The sequence below is a fragment of the Gracilinanus agilis genome, chromosome 2 (assembly GCF_016433145.1).
Source record: "Gracilinanus agilis isolate LMUSP501 chromosome 2, AgileGrace, whole genome shotgun sequence".
Lineage (NCBI taxonomy): Eukaryota > Metazoa > Chordata > Mammalia > Didelphimorphia > Didelphidae > Gracilinanus > Gracilinanus agilis.
This window is the reverse complement of record NC_058131.1, coordinates 160,231,871-160,242,822: the sequence shown is the minus strand read 5'-3', so window position 1 is coordinate 160,242,822 and position 10,952 is coordinate 160,231,871.

The following is a 10,952-nucleotide window of genomic DNA, read 5'->3' as shown; positions in this document are numbered from 1 at the left end:
AGAGAGCAAGAGGGGGGAGGAGAGGGAGAGGGAGAGAGAGAGAAGAGAGAGAAAAGAGAAAGAAGAGAGAGAAGAGAGAGGGAGTGGGAGAGAGAGAAGAAAGAAGAGAGAGAGAGAGGGAGAGAGAGAAGAGAGACAGACAGAGACAAAGAGAGAGGTAAGTTTAGAATCAAGGTGGGTTGGGGCAGACATATTCTGGTAACTGTTCTTCCTTTCATTTCAAAAAGGACCAATGATATCCCTGGGTGATATATTGACTTCTGCATGAATTAGATTTAATCAGAGTTGCACAAAGTCATCAGCCTTACTCTCTTCCTGAGTCATGGAAGACCAGTGGCAACATGAAAGTCAGGACAACTGACAATGGCCCAGGATGCAGTAGATGGCCTTGGCTTCTTTGGTGTCTGACCACGACCCCTGGAATAAATTATTCTCATCTGCCCATTCTACCAGGGGAGGTCCCCATATGTTTCAGGTAGGTATCTGTTTAACTCACTGACAGATCTGAGGCTTGTCCAGTTATTCTCAACCTGGTTTAGTGCAGCTGCTAAGATGGTTTACAGAGGGGTGACCACCACGCATACTACAGTTTCTTGCAGCCACAGATGAGAACTGGGTGAAAGGCAGACACCAAAGATAGATAAGCAGCCCTGAGGTGCTAATCCTCCCTGGAGTTGGGGAAGATATGGACATATGCTGGTAAATGTTTGACAATTCTCTCTCTGGAAGAAAATGTATGTGTGACACACTTTTTTAAATTTAATCTGCAATATTAACATCTTTTCCTTCACTTTCTTAAGGTTAGACAATCAACAAAACAGTAAAACAGCCTTTGTTGAGTTTTTTGTACCATTTGTCAATTTTAAAAATATAAATGCTCACCCTGAAAATTTTTTAAATTGTCAAAGATCAGTTTGAACTTGCTCCAACATATCCCTAGTTTTGGGGGTAAAGACAATGAGTTATATTTTAGATATTTTGATTTTTGAAATGTCCATAGACTATCTAGTTCAAAATGTGCAGCAGTTTATCATATACAACTAGAGTTCAGGAGAAAGACTGGTGTTGAATATTAATTTTGAATTCATCTACATATAAAACCCATGGGGGCCAATGAGGTCACCAAATGAGAAAAGAAAGAGAACCCAGGAAGGAAGAAAATATTTGTAGTTCTGGAAGATTTAATATGTATAATACAACAAAGCAGTCCCTGTCAAAGTAGGGGAAAAACCAAGAGAGAAAAGAGTCACAAAAAACAATAGAAGAGAAAGTATCCAAGATGAAAATGGGTCAAAAGATGTAAGAAGTACAAGTACTAAGAAAAGCCCCTCAGATGTGTCAATTAAGATTTAATCATTAGTAACTCTGGAAAGTATATTTTCAATAGAATCATTCGATCTGAAGTGATATAACAAAAAGATGAGAAATTAATGAAAGGATTGTAAGTAGAGATAAAAGCAATAGAACACCTTTTTCTAGGAATGTGGTTGCTAAAAGGAGCAATAGAGGGCAATGGAAAATTAATGGAAGAGATAGTAGCATCTAGTAAAAGTTTTTTAATGTGAGAGATGTGGATAGTGTTTATTAACAGTAGGAAGGAACCAATAAGTAGAGAATGAAGATAAGAAGAAGAAATGATTAAGGGGGCAATTGACTAAAGAAGTAAATTGAAGAATAGCCTCCCATAGGGAGGGAATAGAATAAAGACCACATGTCTTTGGAGGTGTTGTCCTTGGTAAGGAGAAGAACCATTTATCTCAATATCAGAAATAATATAAAGAAAGAGAGAGTTGTAGAGGGAAGAGGGGTGATGTCCAGAGGTTCTAGAATGAAGCCAAGAGAAGAGATCTCATGGTGAATCACCTTTATTTCCTCAGTAGAGTATGAGTCTAAGTCTTTAGAAGAGAGGGTGAGTAGAAACAGATGCCTGGGAGGATGGAAGAGGGATAAGAACATTTAGAATAACCTCTATAGAGATAGGATGGAGAATCAATTAGAAAAGAGTAAAAGGATTGTCTTTTGTCTCATGCAGGGAAGGTCCAGTTGAAGATAGCTCTATTCTGTAGCGTGTGAGCGGAAGAGATAAAGCATACCCCATACACAAAAAATGTTGGTACTATAGGGTATTAGTCAGCCCATTAAATAGAATAATAAACTAACACTGAGAAATACAAGTGGCTTGCCAATGGTCACTAGCAAGAACTACAGCCAGGATTTGGACCAGGTCTGCACTGACACTGAGTCCAATACATAACACCACCTCTAAATTTAGTGGAGTCTCCTATTCATTTAGATTGCTTTAGGAAGCAGGGGAGGGCAAAGCTGGCTGGGACAAGGAAGAAAAGATAGCATTGGTACATGTAGGGGTGACATCATGCCTGGCTAGAAGGTTAACAATCCTGCTAAGGACCAACAGTAATGCTATCACACCCATCATAGGTCACCAAGTCTAAAAAAGACGTGCCCTGAGGAAGAGAGAAAGGCTCAGAAGGAGCTGTCAAAAACAAAGCTTTTGCTGACCTTTTCACAAGGATTCATCATGGCCAATTCCCCTAAAGTGGTTCTCAATGCCTGAAGCCCTGAGCTGCTCAGCTGACAGGATATACACACATATGCCTTAACCACAGTGAACACCCGAAAAATTTGCAGTCCACAAACATCCACAGAGGAGAAGCTTCTCAGCATGGAACAATACAGATACAAAAGGAAAAGACCTTAGGGAGAAATTCTAGACCTCTGTGTCCCTCTGATAAACTCTGCCCAACCCCACACTGATTCCACAGCAGCCAGAGTTACTAGGCTAATGCTGTTCCCAGCATTTATGAGCTCATTACAATTCCCCATCCCCCTGACTTTCTCTGTTTGCTATCACTACTGCTACACAGCCATCCCTCCACTTGCCCTGCTTTCCCTGTTGTGCTAACAGTATTCCTTCGGGAAGAGCTGTCACTTATATTCAGCCCATTTCCCAGAATCCACAAGGAACTAAACCATGGTGTGCAGGATAGAATGTGTGCCCCACATCTTTCTCTTTTGGTAGAGGAGAGGTAATTCCAAAATGGCAGTTTCTTTTCATAAGAGCAGAGGAAGTCAGATGAGTGTCATCTGAGTAGGGTCCTGTGACTATCGCTGTCTTTCTGGCCATAAGTTTCTGCTAGAAGACAATCAGTTGGGAAGACTCTGAACCCATAACAGGAACTAAGAAAAGAACTTCCCATACAATTATCCCATCAGCCCTGGGACCATCATCCCATCATCAGACCAAAGAATGGGATGGCTCCACAGCTACTAACATACCCCTTAGCTCCTCTTTTGTGATTTTCTTTCCTCTTGAAGTCTAATGTTCCTTGTATGTTCCTTGTAAACTGGTCTCACCTGGATAAAAATGTGTGGAAGAGTACACGGTGGATCACTGCCTTCTCCTCAACCTGGGTCCCACATGCCCTTTGGGAAGGTTCTCTCAAAAATCCTATTAAGCTCCTTTCTCTTCTCTACACTTAAGGAGAAGGGCTTCTTACTGCCTTGCAAGAATCAAAGCAAGATAATTGAAGTTATATAGTTATCTCCCAGGGTTTTTACAATATGGTACAGACTCAGATTGAGGAAAGGGGAGGGGAGGAGGGAAATTTCATTAAGGAAACCACTTCCCAACTTGGTACTTTCTGCTAGCACCTGTTCCAGGTGGAGAACATCATAAGGAATTTGGAATTTCATTACCAAGAAATAGGATGTCCCCTGGCACACACTAGTAAGAACTAGTAAACAGTATGACATAAAGGAATTCAATTCAACAAACATTTATTTAATACCCACTAAATGCAAGGTACTGTTCAGTATCTAGTACTGGCTTTACCAGGAAAGGAAAAGGGTTTTATTTTGATAACAAAGATCATTTAAGAAGTGATGCTTAAAGATCAAATGCAAGTGTGTGTTACACAAACACACACATGCGCGCACACACACACACACACACACACACACACACACCATAGCCAAAAACTGCACTAAGACTTTCAGAGCACCTTGGATGTACATATGTATTTTGTTGTGGTGGTTATTGTTTTTAACTTTTACCTTCCATCTTACAATCAATACTAAGTATTAGTTCCAAAGAAGAAAAGCAGTAAGTACTAGACAACAGGGTTAAGTGACTTGCCCAGGAACACACAGCTAGGAAGTATCTAAGGGAAGATTTGAACCCAGGACCTCCTGTCTTCAAGCTTAGCCCTCAATCCACTGAGCCACCTCATAGCCTAATATATATATATATATATATATGTGTGTGTGTGTGTGTGTGTGTGTGTGTGTGTGTGTGTGCGTGTGTGTGTATATGTTTGCTTATTTATTTATATGTTTGTACATGTATATATCAAAATACACACATGCACACATATACACACATCTCATTTTTTTAGCACTAGATGGAGAAGCTATTTCCTTTTTTCTCTCCCAGGGCTTCCTTTTATCATTCTCAAACCAGGGAGAGCCAGGGCCAGAATGATAGCCCTGACCTGTGGTCAACTGGCTCCCCACAATTTACTTTGAAAGGAAAATGGGTTTCCTTCCTTCTCATTCGGTCATGGCCAGGTTCAGTCTAGGAAATCAGAAGTAGCTATGGTAAGAAGGGTTCTGGAAGAGCAACTAGGTAGCACAGGAGATAGAGTGCTAGACCTGGGGTCAGTCTGGCCTCAGACCCTTAGCTGTGTGACCCTGGGCAAGTCACAGCCCTAATTACCTACCCCTTACCAATCTTCTGACTTAGAATTAATACTAATACAGAAGGCAAGGGTTTAAAAAATAAAATAAAATAAAGAAGAGGTCTCTGGAGAAAAGGGTGATGCCAAAGGGATATTGGATCTCCAGGAAGGTTGGAGATTAAAGAGCCCTGCTTCATTCTAGCCACTAATCTGATCCATCTGGGAGTTGAGGAATGGAGCACATCAGTGATCTATAACAGCCTGACACTATGAGAGCAGCTGGCCCTCTAATCAGATCAGACTCCCCCAGACCATTCCTCTACCTCCTCCCTGCTCAATGATTTTTCCCCCCTTATATTTATCCAGACCCCTGCCCAAGCTCTTCAGCCAGCCTAAGTTGATTTAATAAATAGCTTTTGCCAATGGCAGTAGGATATGAGGATAATTGAGTAGGGAGAAGGTGGGGGCAGGGAAGTCTTGTTAGCATCAAGGCAGAAAGCTGTGGAAGCAGCAGCCATGATCACCAGAATGACCTCCTTGGGTCTTTAGAAAGGCTGGACTAGGGACCTAAAAGCTCAAGGATGGATTCCCAGAGGGCTCTGGCTGCCTAGTCATAAACTAACCCACTAGGGCTTCAATTTACCTCCCATCCCTGAGTCCAGAAAAGTGAAGGGAGAGCTAAAAAGTCAAATCAGAGAAACAAAAAACAGAATATCTATAAATACACCAAAGTACCTAGTCATTCTGTACGTGTGTATATTTGTATAGGCTTATGTGTCTGCATCATCATACTTCATTTGGAGACTAGTTGGTACCCTCTACAGGGAAAGGAATTTCCACACCAACACATCTGTCTCTGCATGTGTGTCTACTCACACTACCTCTTATGAGAAGTAGGAGAGGGTAGTGGAAAGGGTTACATTTTGAATTAGAAAGCCTGGGCTTCAATTGGACCTTGTTTCAAATCTTGGGTCTGCCACTAACAACCCATCTGACATTGAGCAAGTCATTCCGCCTCATCAAAAAAAAAAAAAAAAAATAAGAGAGTTAGACTAAGGTCTCTTCCAATGTCTATGGACCCCTAGTCCATGGATCTATCAACTCATAATTCCAGAGGCTATAGGATAACATGGGCCTTTTGTGATTCAGACCCAATTCGATCTAATCCAATTCAAGAAACTTTTATCAAGTGTCTACTATATATGCAAGACTCTATCTTGTGTTAGACATTAAGTACACAAAGACTAAATTAAAAATGGTTCTTGCCTTCAAAGAATTTATCTGCTGGGGCAGGTAGGTGGCTCACTGGATAAAGAGCCAGATCTAGAGACAGGAAGTCCTGGGTTCAAATGTGACCTCAGACACTTTCTAGTTGCGTGGCCCAAATATATGCCTTGGAATCAATACTTAGCAATAGGGTTATTATAAAAAGGTTTTGTTTTTTTAACAGTTTCCATGCTACTCCAAAGATAACCAGCCCAGAAAAACTCTTAGACACAAAGTTTGTATTTTGAGTTCTTTTGATTCTGCCTAAGCTATTCTACCTGAACACATAAGTCGTAAATTGCTGCAATTCAGACCTAGTTCTCTAGCACACTTTGCACCATTGCCTCTAATCCTTCCCCTAGAGGGAAAAAGTCTATATAGTAGCTAAAGAGCATCAGAGAGTACCTGAAGACCCATGGAGACCCAGCACATGGTAGTGCATCAGGGAAAATAGCCAGCAGAGTACCCTCAGCAAGACCCAGAACAGCAGACCCTCAGCAAGACCCAGAGAGATGTTCCAACCAGGATGCAGCCCTAGAAACACAAGTGGCCCTGGCTTCTTCTATCTCCCCACATCCTGTCCATTTTCCCCATGCATGTGCCATTTCCCAACAGTGTTAAAAGAACACTGGAAGTGTGTGCCTCTGTGTATGGGGGGAAGTATCTGAATCATTTATTGGCTTACGTATTTGCTAGTTAAAAATGTTGTTTTATACTAAAGTATCTTCTGGTTTGGTAAGAGAAGTCCCGGCAGAAGCTCAGAAACTCTGGTTTTGAGTATAGGATGACCCCCAACCTACCTTGAACCCAAGTTAGCTTTTCCAGGGTTCTCACATGTGAGAAGACTCAGAGGTCACACACACCAAACAGCCCAATATAGACTTGACCACCATGAGTCATAAGATATAAAGAATAACCACTAGCCCTTCCTTTGCTCACAGGCTGCTAACAGAATCAGCCACAGACCTGGGGACATTGCCTCAGGGACTGAGCAGGTCCATTTCTGTAAGGAGCGTGCCCACTGGGGCTAGTTAGTGCCTTTTGGCTCTTAACCTTTCTGGTGTCATGGACTCCTTTGACAGTCTGGAGAAGTCTATGAACCCTTTCTCAGAATTATGTTTTTTAAATATAAAAAAAATATATGAAGGATTTCAAAGGAGATCAATTCCACTGAAATCTAGTTATCAAATATATGTTTTTGGTTTTTTTAAATCCTTACCTTCTGTCTTAGAATCAATACTAAGTTCCAAGACAGAAAAGCAGTAAGGGCTAGGCAAAGTGGGCAAAGTGACTTGCCCAGGGTCACCAGCTAGGAAGTGTTTGAGGTCAGATTTGGCCCCCAAAGGATATCTGTGACAGATTTATAAAAATATAAGTGAACAATACCTTTTTTTAATCTGTCACTTCCATCTTAGAATCAGGACTATATATCAGTTCCAAGACAGATATATAGTATATATATGGTAACGACTAGGCAATAGGGGTCAAATGACTTGCCCAGGGTCACACAGCTATATAGTTTCTGAGGCCATATTTGAACCCTGGAGCTCCCATCTCTAGTCCTGGCTCTCTATCCACTGAACCACCCAGCTGCCCCCAAATATATGTTTGTTTGCTTGTTTGTTTTTAAAGTCTGTGAATCCTAAATTGAGAACATCAGTACAGTGGGAAAAGTACTGGATTCCATTTTCTTTCAGCAGTTCTTTTTGGTTTTGACTCCACAGAACATCCTACCTCTACCCTGCATAGTCCCTGGGAGCCACTCCTTTTCAGTCTCCTTACTCTCCAAACTTAGCATTCCATCTCCTCTCTCCTTGCCTTTGTCCAAGTTTTCCTGGATGCCCAGAATGTACTTCCTCCTCACTTCTTCTTCATAAAAGCCTTCAGTTTCTTCAAAGCTTAATTGAGGTACCTCCTCTTACAGAAAACCTGTCTGTTCCTACAAGGCTTTAGTGTTCCCTCCTCCCAATTACCTTATATCTGGGTATATGTTAGAACCCAGCCATTAGTAGAGATTATTTTGTTTCTGTATCCTCAATGCCTTGCATATAATAGACTCTTAATATTCTTCCTTGGCTTCCAGGAGTCTATATTCAATCCCACCACTCTAGAGTATTTCAGTGCTTAGCACACAATAAGCCTTCCATAAATATTTGTTAATATTATTAAATGGATAAGTGGCCAGATGGACAAATGAATGAAAGCCCCAACCTATAACTGCCTATAGCTGGCACATATCTCCTCTTGCCTTGCACATATTAGGTGCTTCATAAGAGCTTGTTGGATTGGATTCATTTGACTCCTTCAAGATGCCACTTGATCAGAGGTATCTTCGATCAGATGATGAGCTCAGTTGCTTAGTGTCACTGGCCACATTCAAGCATCACAGTGCCTCACAGATGGGATGTGCTTAATAAAAGCTTAGAGATGGATTGATGGATGGATTGAATGATAGATTCACATAATATCTAACAGTAATTAGTCCTAGTCTCAGACTGCAAAGCAGGTTATTGAGTTTGTCAAGACATAAACTCTGTAAATTCTTCACTTGTCCTTGTAGCATCATTTCCACGTTATGCCCAATCTACCAGCCTGTCCAAGTATGCAGCTTCTTGTTTCCCCAATGGATGCTGTCCTCAATTACCAGCAGTGAAAATGTTTATTAGGCTTACTCCTAGGACCAAATGATTTTCCTGTCGATGGTGACAGTGGTGGCAGTGGAAGAGCTAAAATGGACCTTGATGATTCTTCCCTTAGGAGCTGTGAAAGAGCAGTGCTGAAAAGACTTTCCTTCCTCAAAAGCAAGGACATGAACCAAATGTATTCTGATCACAAAGTTTAGCAACATATCAGGGGGGATTGATGGGAAGGAGAGGAGTGTTAAGCTAGTTAACAAAACTGAGTTGACAATGTGACTCACCAGCCAAAAAAAGCCCATTCAAACTTAATACTGCATTAAAAGAAACATAGTGTCCAGAACATGAGAAGTGTTCATTTTGCTGTATTCCTCCGTGGTCAGACCATATCTAGGGTTCACTTCTGGGTACCAATCTAATATATGGTCTGGATCCAGTTCTAGATACAGATAAATATGACTACCAATAGCCAGCTATTCACCAGGGCAGAAGAACCAGGTGTGAAACTCATCTAGGGTTGAGTTCCTGGTCTGGTCTGGGCAGCATGGAAGCTGGAGAGGTGACTGGGTAGTGAAACAAAATTTGGCATTGATTGGGTAGGAAGACTGAGGGAAAGGGAAGTACCTAGTATATTTCCAAGGTTATAAGCTTGGATGTCTAGAAGGGAAAAGGCTTGAGGACATCACAAAGGGTTTAGGGCAGGGAAAAGAGGAGGGAATAAATATTTACTAAGTACTTACTATGTGTTAGGCACTGTGCTAAGTGCATTACAAATATTACCACAGTGGGGGGAGGGTAGATGCTATTATTAACAACACTGATATTATTAACATTAACAAGTTAATAATATTATTATGAATTATACTCAATACTACTAAGTAAACTGAGGCAGACAAAGGTTGTGACTTGCGCAGGAGTCACTCTGTTGTGGGGGATGGGAGATTAATCCTTGGGCCAGGGAAGTTGCCCTTTCAAGAACAACAGACTCCGGTGGAAACCCTTTAAAGAGAGAGAGATTTATTTAGGTTGAATGGTCAGGAGGCCATGTGCGGGACCAACCGCCTCCCTGAGCAGAGAAAACTTCAGGATTTTTATATCCTAAAGGGATGGGGTCTAAGTAACTTGGAAAGGAAAGATGGGGAAGGGGATAAAAAATGGGAACAAACAGGGGGCAATCAAGGGATAATAGGTAACAGAATAGCTGTCTTTGGGTCTGGGGGCTTAAACATAAGCCTATGTCATTTATGACATCCTGATCATAAAGGTATGCGAGTTATCCATCTTGAGAAACCTAGTCATGCTTGAGATCATAAGTGAAGTTTGAGACATAAGGGTCATAAAGGTGGGTAAGCTTTCTCGAGAAACCTCGTGTGTGTGTGTGTGTGTGTGTGTGTGTGTGTGTGTGTGTGTGTGTGTGTGTGATGTAAACAAGAGTGATCCCCTCATGCTCAAACCCTTATCTTACAGCTAGTGTAAATACATCCAAAGCTTAGGATCCTGTATTTGTTCAACTGCCAGCCCCGCAAGGTGAATTCCTCATGTAATCTTTGACCTGCGGTCTCTCTGGGAATTTGGGGTGTTACTGGGAGGATCTGGTGCCCATCTCAACTTAATTCTGTAAGTGGCTGAGGAAGGATTTGAACAAGTCTTCCTGACTCTAGGTACAACGCTCCATCCACTGGACCACTTCATTGCCTCTAGTTATGCAGAGGAAAGAAGAAGATCAAAGAAGGGATAGAACTGCTGCTCATAGTCAACAATAAGAGATAAAACAGAACTGCTTGATTTTTATTTTATTTATGTTTACTCTGCCAAGGAGAATGGTCTTTGGATTGGAAAGGAAGGAACAAAAAATGACTAATTGAGATCCAAAGTATGATCATAGGGAGATAATGAAAGAACAGCTATCTAGCCTTGATGAGTTCAAGTCAGCAGCCAACAAAAGTACATGCTAAAAAAACTGATGAGTTCAACATCAACAATCTTTGAAAAATCATGGAGAATGAGAGACATGCCATAAAATTAGAAAAGGGCAAATATTTGTATATTCCAAAAAGTAAAGGCAATAGAACTTGCAAACTATAAACTCGTGAGTTTGGCTCCAATTCCTGGCACAATTCATATTATTAAAGAGTGGACATCTAGGAAAAAAATAAAGATCATAAAGAGTTCTTCAGCAAGAAAAGGTCAATGGGGGCAGCTAGGTAGCCCAGTGGAAAAAATACCAGGCCTAAAGACAAGAGATCTAGAGTTCAAATCTGCCCTCAGACACTTCTTGGCTATATGACTCCAGACAAGTCACTTAGCCCCCCGCTGCCTAGACTTTACCATTCTTCTACCTTAGAATTGATAT